This window comes from Chanodichthys erythropterus, chromosome 20, assembly GCF_024489055.1.
Source record: "Chanodichthys erythropterus isolate Z2021 chromosome 20, ASM2448905v1, whole genome shotgun sequence".
Taxonomy (NCBI): domain Eukaryota; kingdom Metazoa; phylum Chordata; class Actinopteri; order Cypriniformes; family Xenocyprididae; genus Chanodichthys; species Chanodichthys erythropterus.
This window is the reverse complement of record NC_090240.1, coordinates 5,070,457-5,088,500: the sequence shown is the minus strand read 5'-3', so window position 1 is coordinate 5,088,500 and position 18,044 is coordinate 5,070,457. Positions and strand designations below refer to the sequence as shown.

Sequence of the window (18,044 nt, the reverse complement as noted above, 5' to 3'; positions counted from 1 at the left end):
CATCAAAAGCAGAATGTTTCCATAGAATTTCTTAATCTCTGTCACTCAAAAGGAAATTAATATGAAAGTCAAAAGTCATTTTAAAGGGTAAACAATGTAATGAAAATCCTAAAGAATGTCATTTGTCCTTTGAACAATTTCGGCTGTGTTATTAATATTTGTTTTTAATATATTTCGAAGACTTAAGTTGTAAATTCTCATTGTGATTATAACCATGAGGCAAAAGCATAGTATTTAACTGCATAGTATTACAGTTATACTTAGTTTTGGTTTCATCAGTTTCATGCCACTTGTTTTCTCCTTAGTTACTTATAAATTAGATACCGAGAAAACCCCCCACAGTCATCATGTTTTCAGGCCGTTTCAAGTTTGATTTTGATGTGACATAAAGTGGTGATATCTAAGTGGCTGAGTTTACTTTTTAAATTAGACTTCCCATTAATGTCATCTTCTTCATTTAGGCTGATTTGAGAATGCACATGAAATCAAGAGGCGGGATTTATTACACAAACCAAACATAACCAATCGCATCCAATCATAGCACAATGGAGGCATTGCCTCTTCTTATGTGACTTTCCCCCATTCATTCTCAATTACCCTCCACCAAACCCAGTGCATGATTTAGGGGGTCTGCTTAAAGTTAATGGGCTCAGGGGAGGCAAGCCTGCGGCTGTAATTTTACCAGTGGGTGTCACTGCCAGACAGTGTTACTTTATAAAAACAAGTGACTAAAGACATTTTTTAATATTTGTTGTTTTATTTTTGTAATATCAACTATTTTCTCGTCGTTTTTTTTTTTTTTTTTTTTGAGAGAGAGATTACCTCCCTTGAAAAAAGAGGGGGGAAAAAATCCCATATAGCATTAAATACATTACTACATTTTCTAAATGTCTTTCTGTCTATACTGAGCCACTATTTAAAATTAAGTGGGGCAAACTAAATGTGCATGGTGGTTGCTTTGGGCTACCCCCAATCCACAGCAGGTGATTTTGGGCTTGGTTGGGAATCAGGATGGTTCTATTAAGAGGATTAATGTGGCAGAGGCAGATCAGTGATATAAGCTGAAGATCACCTCGCTCAACTGAACATTAGTGCCGCATGGCTGCAGGCTCAATTATAGTGGGCATGACTCCAAAACATCAATGCATCATCAAAATCCAGAAGCTTCCTAACAATAGATGACTAGTCCATAACTGCCTAACGAAAAAGAGCCATAGTAACACATCTGTAGTGCTATGGAGGAGGATTTTCAAAGTGTCCACTATGACTTAAAAGGAATTTACTGAGGGACAAGCCCACATTGGGACATTATATGTATGTGCTGATAAAAAAAAATAATCCTAAAAGCACTATTTAAAGTCCGGTAACTGGAAATACATCAGAATAGCAACCAAATAAAGTTGCTAATACTTAAATTGAGAGGAAGGTTCAATCGTCCTTGAGTAATTTAAAATCTGACCTGCTTTATACAGGTATATTGATTAAAATTAATTAAAACTAGAAAAGGAAAAGTTCATCAAGACATTATGACAAATGTTGAGTTGACACAACCAGTCATAGATAGATAGATAGATAGATAGATAGATAGATAGATAGATAGGATGGATGGATGGATGGATGGGATAGATAGATAGATAGATAGATAGATAGATAGATAGATAGATAGATAGATAGATAGATAGATAGATAGATAGATAGATAGATGGATGGATATATGGATGGATGGATATATGGATAGACAGACGGACATACAGACAGATAGATAGATAGATAGATAGATAGATAGATAGATAGATAGATAGATAGATAGATAGATAGATAGATAGATAGATAGATAGATAGATAGATAGATAGATAGATAGATAGATAGATAGATAGATAGATAGATGATGGATATATGGATGGATGGATATATGGATAGACAGACGGACATACAGACAGACAGATAGATAGATAGATAGATAGATAGATAGATAGATAGATAGATAGATAGATAGATAGATAGATAGATAGATAGATAGATAGATAGATAGATAGATTGATTTAAATTCTCTTGCTTAAATTCTCACCCTTTGGTTCTCACTGCACTGGTAGTTTCCCAGGAGCTCCTCAAAGTATCCAGTGCTTGTGTTGTTTTTAGTTACGCCCTGAGAGAGATTCATGTTTTCACCATCCTCTACGTCATAGTCTGACTTGTATGTCAGTATGAATACAACCCAAAAATATTACAGTATTTGATTATAACTAGGCAAGCATATTTATTCATATTCATATTTATTTATTGAATGTATTTTCTTTCTCTCTTTCCAAGTTTCCCGTGTTCAAGCATGGGAACAAATTTTAGCTACTGTGCTGCTGAAAGGAAACAGAACATTTGGATTCTATTTTTACTTTCTAAAGAATGCAAATAAAATCAAAGCTGTTCCTCAGAGACTGATAAAGGTTTTGTTTTTTTTTTGTTTTTTTTTTGTACACAGTTTGCTATTCTATTTTATTGTAAAACTCATTATTTTTTACTCAGATGCAGTCTTTAAACTCAGTGACTTTGCATGTATGGATATGACAGGAAAGGATGCTGTGGCATACTGTGCAAAATGTGCATTTTGGCCTGTGGTGCTTGGGGATTCTCCTTGGCACAGCTTCTGAGATTTGCAGAGACGAGGAAGCCCTCAGACATATTACAGAGTTTAAATTAACAGCCTGTCCCTTTGGGTCACCACTCAGAAATAAATCCACTGGCCATCAGCAGCCATGTGGGTTTATAAACATGTAAAAAAAAAATCCTAAAAGACTCAAATACTGCAGAGAACAGGTCCCATATGACAGAGACCGACAACCAAACTAAAAAGATTAGTTAGTAGTGATGGGCACTTTCAAAATATTGCTTCATGAAACTTCGAAACATTTACAAATCTTGTACTTTTCTTGACAAATCTTGACTTTTTATTACTTGTGTATGTATATTACAAAAAGGAGAATGATATTTAATTGCTTCTAATTGACCTACTGTGCCAACACACAAGAAGCACTACACATTAATAAAATAAAAAATAAAAAAAAAACTAATTTTACCAAACCTTCATATTTAATATTGTTTAATTATTTGTGGATTGCATTCAATAGGTCACACTTTAATGAAAACATTTGTAATTGGTTTGCAAAATGTGAGTTTGTGCTGAGTTTTCATTGCATTTACACAATTATGACCAGCAGGTGTCGCCAGCCTGTGGTGTTTTTCGAGAATGATTTGCAGCTTCAAAAAGCTTAGTTTCTCCTATCATTTGTAGTTACATAAAACCTTACAAAACACAATGAGCAACTGCAATTCTACAAAAAACACAGACAACTCTACAATGCAGAAGCAGTTGATCGATAATAGGCCAATTAGTCTGCAGAGACTACAGTACAATCCACTGAACCCACATAGCCCTCACAGCTTTTTCATTATTGTGAAAAATTACAGGGTTACCCTCATGTTGTTCCAAGACTTTCGTTCCTCTTCGGAACACAAATAAAGATCTTTTTGATGAAATCTGAGAGCTTTCTGTCCCTACATAGACAACTAAGTGACTTGCTGGAACTCAAACGTGCTGCATAACACGATAATTAACCTAACTGGTTCTCGTGGAAGCTCAAATGTGTTGGCTAAAACAAGAATGAACCTCACTGGTCCTTACAGAAGCTCAAACGTGCTGTGTAACATGAGAATAAACTTCATTGGTCCATGAGGAAGCTTAAACATGCCGTGTAACACGAGAATGAAGCTCATTGGTTCTTGCTGAAGCTCAAATGTGGTGCGTAACACAAGAATGAACCTCATTGGTCCTTGAGGAAGCTCAAACGTGCTGCTTAACACAAGAATGAACCTCATTGGTCCTTGAGGAAGCTCAAACGTGCTGCTTAACATGAGAATGAACCTCATTGGTCCTTGAGGAAGCTCAAACGTGCTGCTTAACATGAGAATGAACCTCATTGGTCCATGAGGAAGCTTAAACATGCTGCGTAACACAAGAATGAAGCTCATTGGTTCTTGCTGAAGCTCAAATGTGGTGCTTAACACAAGAATGAACCTTATTGGTCCTTGAGGAAGCTCAAACATGCTGCGTAACACACAAGAATGAACTTTACTGGTTCTTGTGGAAGCTCAAACATGCTGCGTAACAGGAGAATATACCTCATTGGTTCTTGAGGCAGCTCAAACATGCTGCATAACACAAGAATGAACCTCATTGGTTCTTGCAGAAGCTCAAACGTGCTGCGTAACACGAAAATGAACCTCATTGGTTCTTGTGGAAGCTCAAATGTGTTGAGTAACATGAGAATGAACCTCATTGTTTCGCACACGTCAAGCAAACGTGCTTGAGCTTCTGTTTACCACAACTGATGTGTGAGTTGAATGTTTATATGTTAAAAAAGCCTAAATTCAATCTGTTCATTATATAAAATGATTGATAAAAATTTAACTGATGTTCAAAAAAATTTAAATTTAACTGATGTTCAACAAATAAAAAACAGAGATAATACTGATAAACAAATGATAAAGCTTGGGGTGCTGAATATTAGATAAATTCTTCAAAAGCACTTATTGTAAATGATATTATCACAGACAATAATCTAGATAAGCTGTGTTTGACAGAAACCTGGTTAAAACCAGACGATTACATTAGCCCTCAAGGTTACGATTATCGACACAATCCTCGTCAGAGAGGCAAAGGGGGAGGTGTTGGTGTAATTTATAGTAATATTTACAGCATTACTCAAAAGTCTTTCAATTATAATTTTTTCAAAGTGATGGTGCTTTATGTAAGTTATGTAAGACATTTGTGCTGGCTACTGTATATAGGCCACCAGGACACCATACAGACTTCAAAGAATTTGCTGATTTTCTATCGGAGTTAGCACTAGCTGTGGATAAAGTTGTCAAAAGTCCTTGTTTTCAGTGATTTTAATATCCATGTAGATAATAAAAAAAATGCATTTTGGCATTTACAGACATTCTAAACTCAAACAACATGTGTCAGGACCCATTAATTGTTGTAATCATACTTTAGATCTAATATTGTCACATGGAATCGATATTGATGATTATCGATTGAAATTCTGCAGCAGAGTGATGACATCTCAGATCATTATCTAGTCTCGTGTATACTACATTTAGTCAAGGATGCTAAACTGCCTCCTTCCTGATCAGTTTTATTGCCTTGGCATACCAGACAGCTTAGAAGACCTTGATGTTGCAACAGAAACTATTGACTATTGTCTTTTCCAGCACATTAGACTCAGTCGCTCCTTTACGCTTAAAAAATATGAAGGAAATTAGTCCAACGGCGTGGTACAATGAGCACACTCGGGGCCTTAAGAGAGCTGCCAGAAAAATGGAGCGCAGCTGGAAGAAAACAAAACAAAACAAACAAACATTTTGTGGAGAGAGAGAATGATTGAGTACAGAAAGGCCTTAAAAACTGCTAGATCTGCTTATTTTTCAAATCTCTTAGAAGAAAATAAACACAACCCTAGGTATTTATTTAATACAGTGGCTAAATTAACAAGGAATAAAGCTTCAACTTCTGATGTTTCCAAACAGCACAGCAGTAATGACTTTATGAACTTTTTTACTTTCAAGATTGACAATATTATAGAGAAAATTATAACCATGCAACCGTCTACTACAGTATCGCATCAGAATTAGTCAATTACAGGCCAATCTCAAATCTTCCTTTTCTGTCAAAAATACTAGAAACGGCAGTATCTGTGAGGATTTCCAGTCAGAATTTAGACCGTACCACAGTACTGAAACTGCTCTCATTAGAGTTACTAATGATTTGCTCTTATCATCAGATCATGGTTGTATCTCTCTATTAGTGTTACTGGATCTTAGTGCTGCATTTGACACTATCGATCACAACATTCTTTTAAATAGACTCGAAAATTATGTTGGCATTAGTGGAATTGCATTGTCATGGTTCAAATCATACTTATCTGACCGTTATCAGTTTGTAGTAGTAAACGAAGAGATGTCATATCGATCAAGTTCAATATGTATTACCGCAAGGCTCAGTACTAGGACCGTTGCTTTTCACTCTGTACATGCTACCCTTGGGAGATATCATTAGGAAGCATGGCATTAGTTTTCACTGTTACGCTGATGATACTCAGCTCTATATTTCTTGTTCTTTGATACAGATCTTTCATTCGAAAGCCATGTTTCTAGCATCTGTAAAACCGCATTCTTCCATCTTAAAAATATATCTAAACTAAGACATATGCTCTCAATGACAAATGCAGAACAGTTAGTTCATGTGTTCATGACCTCAAGGCTAGATTACTGTAATGCTCTCCTGGGTGGTTGCCCTGCTCGCTTGATAAATAAACTACAGCTCGTACAAAAATGCAGCAGCTAGAGTTCTTACTAGAACTAGGGAGTATGACCATATTAGTCCAGTTCTGTCAAGACTGCATTGGCTTCCTGTTAAACACTGTATAGATTTTAAAATCTTGCTAATTACTTGCAAAGCACTAAATGGTTTAGCTCCCCAGTACCTGAGCGAGCTATTAATGCATTATAGTCCTTCACGTCTATTGCGATCTCAGAATTCAGGCCAGTTGATAATACCTAGAATATCAAAATCAACTGCAGGTGGTAGATCCTTCTCCTATTTGCCATCTAAACTCTGGAACAAACATCCTAGCATTGTTCGGGGAGCAGACACACTCTCGTCAGTTTAAATCTAGACTAAAAATGCATCTCTTTAACCTGGCATACACATAACACATTATCAATTTATGTTTTCAAATCCGTTAAAGGATTGTTAGGCTGCATAAATTAGGTCAGCCGGAACCGGGAACACTTCCTATAACACCAGATGTACTCGTTACATCAGAAGAAGAATGGCATCTACGCTAATATTAGTCTTTCTGTTTATCCCGAGGTTTAGTAGGGCCGTATCTGAGGCCGTATCCAGGTGAGTCCGAGGACCTGCACCTTGACACAACCACAACGCAACCCTAAAGTATCAGCAGAGATTGAGTCAACTAGATCATCCATTGTAAAGGCCACAGTTCCGACGGCCAGTGGAACAGTTTCTCAACAAATCGCCCATACCGGCATGATAAATACGATCCTTAACTGGATGGAAATGGAATAAATACTTTGACTGTTGCGATCCCATCGGATTTATGATAGCTGCCTGAATCATAATAAAGCACTGTCACTGTTGGCCAGAGGAGAACTGGCCCCCCGACTGAGCTTGGTTTCTCCCAAGGTTTTTTTCTCCATTTTAACACCTGTTTGCCACCTGATGGAGTTTGGGTTCCTTGCTGCTGTCGCCCTTTGGCTTGCTTAGATGGGGACACTTGACATTTGATATTCAACAGTGTTTTGATCTGCCTGCATTGACACCATTGTATGCGAACTGGACTGAGCTGAATGATGACATCACTGTTTACTCCAGTGCTGATATAGATAAATTAACTAAATTAATATTGATTCTTACAACGGAATGAATCAATACTGAATTTACTTAATCAAGCCAATAAGAGATTATTAAGTCAAGTCAAGTCACCTTTATATATATAGCGCTTTTAACAATGCAGATTGTGTCAAAGCAGCTTTACAGTGATAACTAGTATATAATTTTGGCTGCACAGCAGCTCTTAAAGAAAATGGTTTCATTATCCATCTTAACCAAGCTCTCCACAAAACAAACCCTACAATTTAGTAACTCATATCATACAGAAACTTCATATTTAATGGTATTAGATGATTTGTTAATTGCATTTAATAGATGCACTTTCAATAAAACATTTGCAATTGTTTTGTAAAAGGTGTTTTTATGCATGTATTCGTTACATTTACACTTATTTGACCAGCAGGCGTCACCTGCATGTGGAGTGTTGAGTGCTTCGAAACAATGAATCATTTTAAAAGCCAACTGGTTCAACTAATTCAAAGTTTCAAAAAGCTTTATATCTCCCATCACAACCTCACAGATATTTCACTGGCTGAGGCATCTTTTTAATGGGCGCACTATTTGGGGCCTGCTCGAAAATGACTGAAAGTCACTTAAAGTGTATTTATTCTTAATCATGAAAATTATGTTAATGGTTTTAAATTACATATCACATTATCCAAGAGTGGTCGTGGTCAGTTTCCCTTGAATGTATAAGGCTTCTGGTTCCAGTTATTTTAGCTGTACAAAAAGTCTGTTATTGTAACGAAGGCAGGACTCAGAGTAAGATCCAACTGCAGCGTTTTATTAGAAGTGAGCGTAGTCATACAGGCAGGGTCAATCAGGAGCAAACAGGAACAGCGAGGGACAGGCAGAATCGTGGTCAAGATACAGGCAGAAGATCAGGGCTGGCAGATATCATTCACAGAACAGGATGGCAAGGCAAGGGTCAAAGGCAGGAACAGGAACAGACAGGGAAACAGGATAATCACAGGGAAACGCTTAGAATTGACACACAGAGTAATCAAGACTTCGCAAACTGGTGGTGTGAGTGTGAGTCCTTTATAGTCCTGGTAATGATGTGCAGCTGGGTGTGGTGATTAGTGTGGAGTGATTGTGAAGTGAGTGCAGGTGATAAGCAATGGAGGATCATGGGAAATGTAGTCCGGGATGTGACAGGAACAGACGTTGATCATGACATAACGCCCCTCCCGGAAGGCGCGTCCTCGCGACGTGAAGGAACAGCTAGGGAGGGGGTGGGTGCATTGGAGATCTAGTAGCAGCCAGGAACGGGATCTCCAATGCAGCCCCTGGAACTCGGGCAGCCACGGTGGGTCAGGTGGCTCGGGCGGCCACGGCAGGTCAGGTGGCCTGGGCGGCCACGGTAGATTGGGTGGTTCAGGCAACCACGGCAGGTCAGGCGGCATAGGCAGCCACGGCAGGTCAGGCGGCTTGAGCAGCCACGGTAGGTCGGAGTCCATACATGGCCTTAGTGGCCTACAGTCCATTAATGGCCATAGGGGTTTATAGTCCATGGGCGGCCCTAGCAGTTCGGAGCACGCTGATGGTTGCGGCCGTGCAGGGTCCCCACCCACAAGCTCCCCACCCTCTGGTATATGGCCCCCCCCCAAAAAGTTCTTGGGGAAATCAACGGTGGCCATGGTCGATTCGTGGACAAGGAGCTCGTGGGGCGCTGGCAGGGCAAGTAGCACAGGTTCTGGAGTGGACTCGATGGCTGGAACACCCCCTATGTTCCTTGACACCAAAGGGGCGACCATCTTGCCCGGAGGCACTGGCGAAACAGCCATCTTGTCCATCGCATCCAGAGAGCTGAGGTGCGTTGCAAGCGGCGAACTTGAGTGCGTTGCAAGCGGCGAACTTGAGAGCGTTGCAAACGGCGAACTTGAGAGCGAAGCGGCCAGCGGGGCAAACGGCTGCTCTGAGACGGCAGCAGGCCGTTCTGAGACAACAGCGGGTTGCTCTGGGACAACAGCGGGCTGCTCTGGGACAACAGCGGGCTGCTCTGGGACAACAGCGGGCTGCTCTGGGACAACAGCGGGCTGCTCTGGGACAACAGCGGGCTGCTCTGGGACAACAGCGGGCTGCTCTGGGACAACAGCGGGCTGCTCTGGGACAACAGCGGGCTCGGGCTGGCAGACTGCTCCCAAGTCCATAGAGCTCGAGTACATCCTCCATGCACGCATGACAGCCAAGACATAAAAAGTGAAGACAGCCCTCTTGGCCATCACAGGACTGACAGGGAAAGCATGCTGGACTGGAGTGGACTCACTGGCTGGAGCGGGCTCGGGAACGGATACACTGGCTGGAACGGGCTCTGGGCGATCAGCGGAGACGTGACGTTGCTCTGGGCGATCAGCGGAGACGTGACGTTGCTCTGGGCGATCAGCGGAGACGTGACGTTGCTCTGGGCGATCGGCGGAGACGTGGCCGTTGCTCTGGGCGATCAGCGGAGACGTGACGTTGCTCTGGGCGATCAGCGGAGACGTGACGTTGCTCTGGGCGATCAGCGGAGACGTGACGTTGCTCTGGGCGATCAGCGGAGACGTGACGTTGCTCTGGGCGATCAGCGGAGACGTGACGTTGCTCTGGGCGATCAGCGGAGACGTGATGTGATGTTGTTGTGGTGGCCGCCATTTTGTGAGTGTTCTCTTTAGCGGCCGCCATGACGTGATTCACTGTGGTGTCGCATTCCTCTGCGATACCCACAGTAAAAAGTGAACCGACAGTGAACAGGGCAAAGTCCAGAAATTCCATGAGCGACCCTCGGGGACCATTGGTAAGTAAGCAGTTCTTTAATGGTTCGTTTAATCCATAGGTAAAGAAGTCAATGAGGGCGTGGTCCGGCAGATCAGATAAATTAGCAATCCCCAAAAATTTCTGGATATGTGCCTCGAGAGTACTGTTACCTTGACGCAGGCTGACGAGACACCATGCTGGGTCCATGCTGAGGCTGGACATGCTCACCGAAGCTGCTGGATCTGGGTATGGCGAAGTCTTCTGTAACGAAGGCAGGACTCAGAGTAAGATCCAACTGCAGCGTTTTATTAGAAGTGAGCGTAGTCATACAGGCAGGGTCAATCAGGAGCAAACAGGAACAGCGAGGGACAGGCAGAATCGTGGTCAAGATACAGGCAGAAGATCAGGGCTGGCAGATATCATTCACAGAACAGGATGGCAAGGCAAGGGTCAAAGGCAGGAACAGGAACAGACAGGGAAACAGGATAATCACAGGGAAACGCTTAGAATTGACACACAGAGTAATCAAGACTTCGCAAACTGGTGGTGTGAGTGTGAGTCCTTTATAGTCCTGGTAATGATGTGCAGCTGGGTGTGGTGATTAGTGTGGAGTGATTGTGAAGTGAGTGCAGGTGATAAGCAATGGAGGATCATGGGAAATGTAGTCCGGGATGTGACAGGAACAGACGTTGATCATGACAGTTATGCTGCTTGATATTGCAAACTAGTATTTGTTATCATATTATTTTAATTTAGGCAGCGGCTATTTCCGCTAAGTGTAAAAAGCAACAAAAATTTATTTACTTTATACTAAGTGAAAATAGCAGTATTTCATTTTATTTAAGTGTAAATAGTTGTTTTATTTAAGTGTAAATAGATGTTATTCATAATTAGTGCAAATAGTGGAAGGTACTATTTGCACCTCAGTGTAACAAGATAACATCCCTTTTAAAATTCCCCAAAAACAGACAAGTTTATTTATTAATTTCTGCAATTTACACCTATACAAACTGCAACTGCCAGACATTACCCCATGCCAGGGTCAGACATAAACGTATCCAATATGGAGCCCTTTGCAATTGATTTCCAGGGGCATTTTATTTATTTATAAGTGCAATTTTTTTTAATTAAATCTGTGTTGTTGTTTGTCAAATACTTAACTTCAACCAGTTACTTAAATCAATCAGAACACTATATAGACTGTTACCAATAAAATTTTAGCATTAACAAAAGCCATCTTTACACTGCAAAGGTGGAACAGAAGCTGCACCTGAAATAGCATAAATATTTATTTACAGACTGTTACTCAAATTATCAAATTAACAGGAACTCTTTACAGAGTCATGTTTATCAATTAATGCTCTTTATATTATAATAATGATTATTAATGTCGAATAATAGATAAATAAAATGTTTGTGTTTGGGGACACTGAACGTCATATTCTGGCTACAAAGATAAAACAATCTTAGAACCATTTATGAATTATTTAAATGCTTTTTATACATTAGAAAATGAAGATTTCATTTGATCTTACCAGCATGATGAATAAATTATATTAACTGGCATAAACTGTATACAGAGGGAGCAGAGACGGGACCGATTGTGAAGCTAAGCATGAGTTTAAGCGCTCTCACAAACACTGAAACACTGACAGTTAAAATCACTGAAGCTGATGACACTGCGACATGAATCTCTTACATCCAATCTGCATTTTGTTGATTATTATGGGAAAATTGGCCAGTTTCAGTCAGAATTCAGACAGAGCGCGCACACTGAACCAAACTCTTCATTTCAGCGATGACTAATCTGAACGCTTCTGACTGGCCCTCACGCTCGACAGAAACGCCTGTGATTGGTTATATGTGGCAGGCGGTTGGATCGAATAAACAAAATAAAAAAGTATGTTCAAAGTTTGTTTAACCAATATTATCACTTAAACATATATTCTATTACATGAATATTTCCAAACAAATTTCCATAACTTTTCCAATACTTTTTGGTTCATTTATTTTTCCAAATCTTTTCCAGGCCTGGAAATCGCGGTTTCAAAATTCCATGATTTTTCCAGGTTTTTCATGACCGTACGAACCCTGTATACTAGAGGAGGATTGATGACCAATACAAACACTACAACCATCTGTTGGTCAGATAAGAATGGACCCACTGTCAGACTACGCCACGAAAGCCCACAGATATCTCCAGCCGTCTCAACAGGACCTCATGGTCGACCAAATCAAATGCAAGCCAATGTTGATTCTTGTTTTATTACGAGCTCTGTCGCGTTCTCTTTTTGCCAGCAGTCTGGCTGTTCAGCGTTTGTTTAAAACAGGTGATTCCCTGGAGGTTGGGTATTTAGCTTCTCAAAGTCAACCTTTCTCGCTTGTTGTGACAACTAACCTCTGCAACTCTCACACCAGACAAAGAAGCCGGAGCAACTTTTTCTCTAATTATGGATATGACAAGACCATAGTGAATCAGGGTAAGACAAAAACACGATTTGGAAGAAGGATTGATGATGTATTGACAAATTTTGTTAATTTTGAACAAAAAAAGTAACAGTGTACCTTTAAAATAAATGCCTCTCTGAGCGATGGGAAAAGTGAGAAGAAAAGGGGTCAGTTGCGTCAAAAGCTAATGCTGCCCTCTTTACTCTCCATGCTACTGCTCCTGTTATCAGCAGGATTTCTTTTGTCATTTTGTCAGGTTCAATCAGACAGTGGTGGGTGGAGTTAGTGTAAATAGCATCTGCCAACAAGGTGGGCTAATTACACTTGGTGTAAATAGACAGTCTGTTTAAACTATTGTGGTAATCATAAGCACACTGGTTGAAAGCCTCAGTTTACTGCACTTATAGTAACAACTAAAGTCTCGAACATTCACAGGAAATAGCTTACTTCAGCGCTGAAAAATGAGGTTGATGTTACAGAATCTAAAAATAGCCAAATTAAACATTTTCTTTTCTTTGTTTTCAGAAAGCCTTCAGTTAGCATGTCTACTAGCATAGTGCTAACTGGCCTGTGTAGACACTGCATATTTACAGCTTTGATGTGGGTTCTATGTGGAGTAAATCTCACCAGATTTAACCAGAATAAAACAGGTATATACAATATTTCTTGTCTCCCTTGAGTTCATTGTGTTCTCTCTGAGCTGCTAAAAAATTAAAGCCAGAGGGGACTTTTTTGCCCTCTAATTTCAGTTTCTCATACACCATTGACTTATACAGCTTGGAGCTCTATGAGCGTCTGGTGTCTGTGTGGACTGTGAGCGCTGGTGGGATCATGATCAGCTCTTGTGCGGCAGCTGTTCTAGCCTGATTTAGTTGCTGAATCACATCTGCAAACAAGCCCCAACAAACCATTAGATAAGAGCTGAGCCCGGCCACACAGATGTTACTTCTCCGCTACCACTTCAAGCTCATAAACACGTGTACAAGGTCAGGAAATTACAAGAGCTGAGTAAATGTGTCTGATTAACTGTATTATAACAGTATTGGGATTTTTTTTTTCCTTTTTTCTTGTTTTGTACATCATGATGAAGGGCTGCACAGAGGAAATAAATAAGAGGGATGGCAAAGGATTGGCACTGTCAACTGGCACAGCTTGATAAAACAAACATGTTTGCATGCGAACATCAACTAAAACCTATAAAGAAATTGCACACTTTAACTACGGAACCAGGAACATTCAAATCACAGAGCCAGTTATTAACATCATGAGTTATTACACCAGTTATTACATCAATGTAAGAACAATGAAAGATGCATGTGCCATTGCAAACTATGCTGGGATAATATACAGTAGTGCAATGTCTTTCCATCTATGTCTGTTGGAAGAATCTGTAAAGTGACCTGCAAAGGTCACAAAATCATCAGCTAAGACGTTTGCAGGGAAACCCTTCCAAAATGTAAACTAAAAATACCCTGCCCCTGCTGTGCAACCATCTGTGCACTGCTTAACAAGGGCATTAAGTGTCTCCACACACAGTCTCTGATGCTCACGCCAGCCCGTCAACGCCTACGACTGACGACTGAAGGTCCTTCACTGTGAGCAGGAGGGCAGAAGGATGAGCTCTCCTCTCACCAACACTCTCTGCCCAAGCTGTGCCAACATCTACCTTTCATCATGCACTCCATGCTGGATATTATTTATTGTCCAAAAATGACATGGCATTATATATATATTTCATAGACATAGAATAGTTTTTGCTTTTCTTCTTTTTTAACATTAAAATTTTACATTTTATTTAATTAAAGCTTTTGTGCTTTATATTTTGAAGCATCTTCAAATTTATTTCTGCATCTTTATATCATAAATGTTCAATAGCCTTACTGCAGAAGCATTTTAAAAAAAAAAATCAGTCAGTTTTCAGTTGTTGTTGTTTTTTGTTTTGTTTTGTTTGTTTTTTGTTTTTGTTTTCTTCATCAGAATTGTACGAAACTTTGAATTTCATCTTGTGGAAACATTTGGTACTACGCCCAAACAAAATCTTACTGAAAGCTAATTTTTTGAGATATCAAGCTCAAATTTGGAACACAACATGTTTAGATGTATGCCTTTGATTTTCTTGTGGTTTTAAAACACTTTGTAAAATACATATTTTATTTTAAAAAATTATTATGAAAATAATAAACTTAAACTTCTATAACTTTAGTAAGTTTCACCTTTTTAACTTTTCACTTCAGCAATCATCTACCAAGTGTCATCTTTAAGAAGAGAACAAGCTTAAGTCTGTTCTCCAAAGCATTCAAGATTTATGAGAGTTTAAGTTGGAAATTTCATTTTCAAGTCAATGCTCAAAAAGTGAATAAATGGATTATAAATTAAGCATCAGCGTTAATTCAGGCAGGCCTTGTAGTCAAGCTCCGCTATCAGCTGATTCTCAAATTTCAGCTGATCCAATTTCTATGGACTCCATTGGCAACTCTAAAATAAGGCGCATTACTTAAACGCAGCTTCCGTCTCTCTGCCTGCTTGGCTGCTACCACTGCACGCTGCTTGCAACCCACCTCCTCCCCAGCTCCTCCTTAAACTTGTGTATAACTTAATCAGTGTCATTCTGTTGTCATTGATTGCATGCTCTGTTCTCAATAGGGGGATTTTTTGCTGCTCTCCCAGTTAAAAAATGGGAGGTTGTCCCCAGAAGCTGCTGCTGTTCCCGGTCTTGGCTTTCATGGAGCTTAGAACAGAATGGAATTTAGAACAGAGCCATACCGCCAAATTGTAACTTTAGCAAATATGCCAATAAAAAAATTGACTAAATTTTGTCTCTTGTGATTTTTGACTTAAGTGGTCCTGACTGAACTACTGCATAAATAAAATTCAGTACCATAAAATCCCCTAAAAATACCAAATATTAAATAAAAAAATAACATTATTGAACTAAAATATAGTACATTAATTTCACTGAAAAAAAAAAAAAAAAAAAAAATCATTTTTTCACTGTCATGCGAAGAGCATCAGAAAGTTAAAGGGATAGTTCACTTAAAAAATAAAATATGAAAATAATGTAATTTATTACTCACCCTCATGTCGTTCTACACGTAAGACCTTCGTTCATCTTCGGAACACAAATTAAGATATTTTTGATTAAATCCGATGGCTCAGCGAGGCCTGCATAGACAACAATGGTACTTCCTCTCTCAAGATCCATAAAGGTTCTAAACACATATTTAAATCAGTTCATTTGAGTTCAGTGGTTCTACCTTAATATTATAAAGCAATGAGAATATTTATTTTTTTTCACAAAAAAATAAATAACGACTTTTTAACAATATCTAGTGATGGCCGATTTCATAACATTGCTTCTTTAAGCTTCGGAGCTTTACAAATCAAATCAGTGGATCGGAGCACCAAAGTCACGTGATTTCAGCAGTTTGGCCATTTGATACGCAATCCGAATCACTGATTCGACTCAAAAGATTCATAACGCAGTGTTTTGAAATTTTTTGTTTTGTTTTTTGGCACACAAAAAGTATTCTCGTCACTTTATAATATTAAGGTAGACCCACTGTACTCACACAAACTGTATTAAATATGTTTTTAGTATCTTTATGGATCTTGAGAGAGAAAGTACCATTGTTGTCTATGCAGGCCTCACTCAGCCTTCGGATTTAATAAAAAATATCTTAATTTGTGTTCCGAAGATGAATGAAGGCCTTACAGGTGTAGAACGACATGAGGGTGAGTAATAAATGACATTATTTTCATTTTTGGGTGAACTAACCCTTTAAAGAGGCTATATGTAGAATTCATAAACCCTTGTTATTAGTGACTCCAGTGGCCATTAAATGAACTGCAGCCAGCAACTTGTAGCTTGTGCTCACACTCGTACACATGTAACGTACAAGAGACTGAACGTGATTCAATGCCCCGATATACTCACGGCAAAGTTCTATTTTCATTCTTCGCTTAGAAGTAAAAAGAAGTTGGAAATACCTTTGCAGTGATATACTTTCAACGAACATCCTGATGGCATCCGAGCTGCTGAGAACAATGTTTAGATGAATATGTAAAAATATGCTGCATGCATGCTTACCTCTCAGTAACAAAATAAACACAACAACAACAACAACAACAACAAAAAATGACAGTGGTGAGAAAACAGCAGTTAGAAAGCATCTGATCATAGTGATGTGGATATGTTTGCACCAGCTCTGCAATTCATCTGCATCATGTCAACAGATGAGATCATTAAATTACATGTTACATTATATTACATAAATTATTAATTACATTACATAAAATTAAAATTAGTTTGATTATAAAGTATATTTGAGATTATAGATCAGGGGTGCTCAATCCTGTTCCCGGAGATGTACCTACCTGCAAAGTTCAGCTCCAACTCTGATCAAGAACAACTGAAGCAGCTAATTAAGATCTTCAGGAGCACTTGATAACTGTTGGACAGCTGTTGGATCAGGGTTGGATCTGAACTCTGCAGGTACAGGCAGTTCATTTGGGTACCTCTGCTATAGATTAGATCTGGCTATGTGAGACTACAGTTTGAATTAATTCCATTTCTTTGCATGACACATTGACATTACAACATGGCTCTTTCAGCATTATCTTGAACTTGGCATAAGCATTCATTGTATGTGTCATTGAATGGAAGAGAGGCTTGGGAGTGTGTATAAACATCACATCCTTTTGATTTTCCCAGCAAAAACGTGCTGAGTCTTTCACATAAAAATCAGTCTACAGGCTTTCATAGACAACAAAGTCAGGGAAGGTCATGCTGAATAGACTGCAAAAGTCTTGTTTAATTTATTTTTACCTGACATGTGTCTCAAGTTCATAGACAGACATATTTTAATTCAGGGATTTTTTTTTTTTTTTTTTTTTTTTGAGGGTGAACCAATTTATGGTCCTGGCTGATGTGTTGCCCTGGGCAACACATGACCAAAGAAAAAGAAAGAAAAAACTAATCAAAACATAACACTTGCATCTCTGTAGTTCTTTATATAAGTGTAAGATGTGGCCTGAGCAAGAGGACCCAAGTTCAAACTGACCTAATATGCAAAATTTAATTTGAAAGCATATAAAGCATATCATGTATTTTATGGAAAAGAGAATCTTTTTGATAAATATTTTTTACAGGATAAAAGTTATAATAGTATAGCCTAGGGAGTGGGGTGGGAAGATGGTAACAGAGTTTTCAGTTTAAGTTTTCGCAAATAATCTGCGAAGATGCTAGTCAATACCTACAATCATATAAATTATGATTTATATATAATTTGATGTATATGGGTCATTGACGAATAAGGTTTTTAAATGTGTAAAAAAATATTATTATTATTATTATTAAGTGTCAACTATGTGATTATGTGGCTTTTATAATCA

The 18,044-nt window shown here is 39.0% G+C and overlaps 1 protein-coding gene across 1 annotated transcript in view; it reads right to left on the bottom strand.

Moving 5' to 3' along the window:
* The window catches only part of kcna10a (potassium voltage-gated channel, shaker-related subfamily, member 10a), a 29,355-nt gene extending 12,692 nt beyond the window's left edge, over positions 1-16,663 (bottom strand). Inside the window, exon 1 of the mRNA XM_067370932.1 lies at positions 16,641-16,663. The gene's annotated coding sequence lies outside the window, so the exon portion shown is untranslated. The remainder of the gene's footprint in view (positions 1-16,640) is intronic.
* Between the last annotated feature and the right edge of the window lie 1,381 nt (positions 16,664-18,044).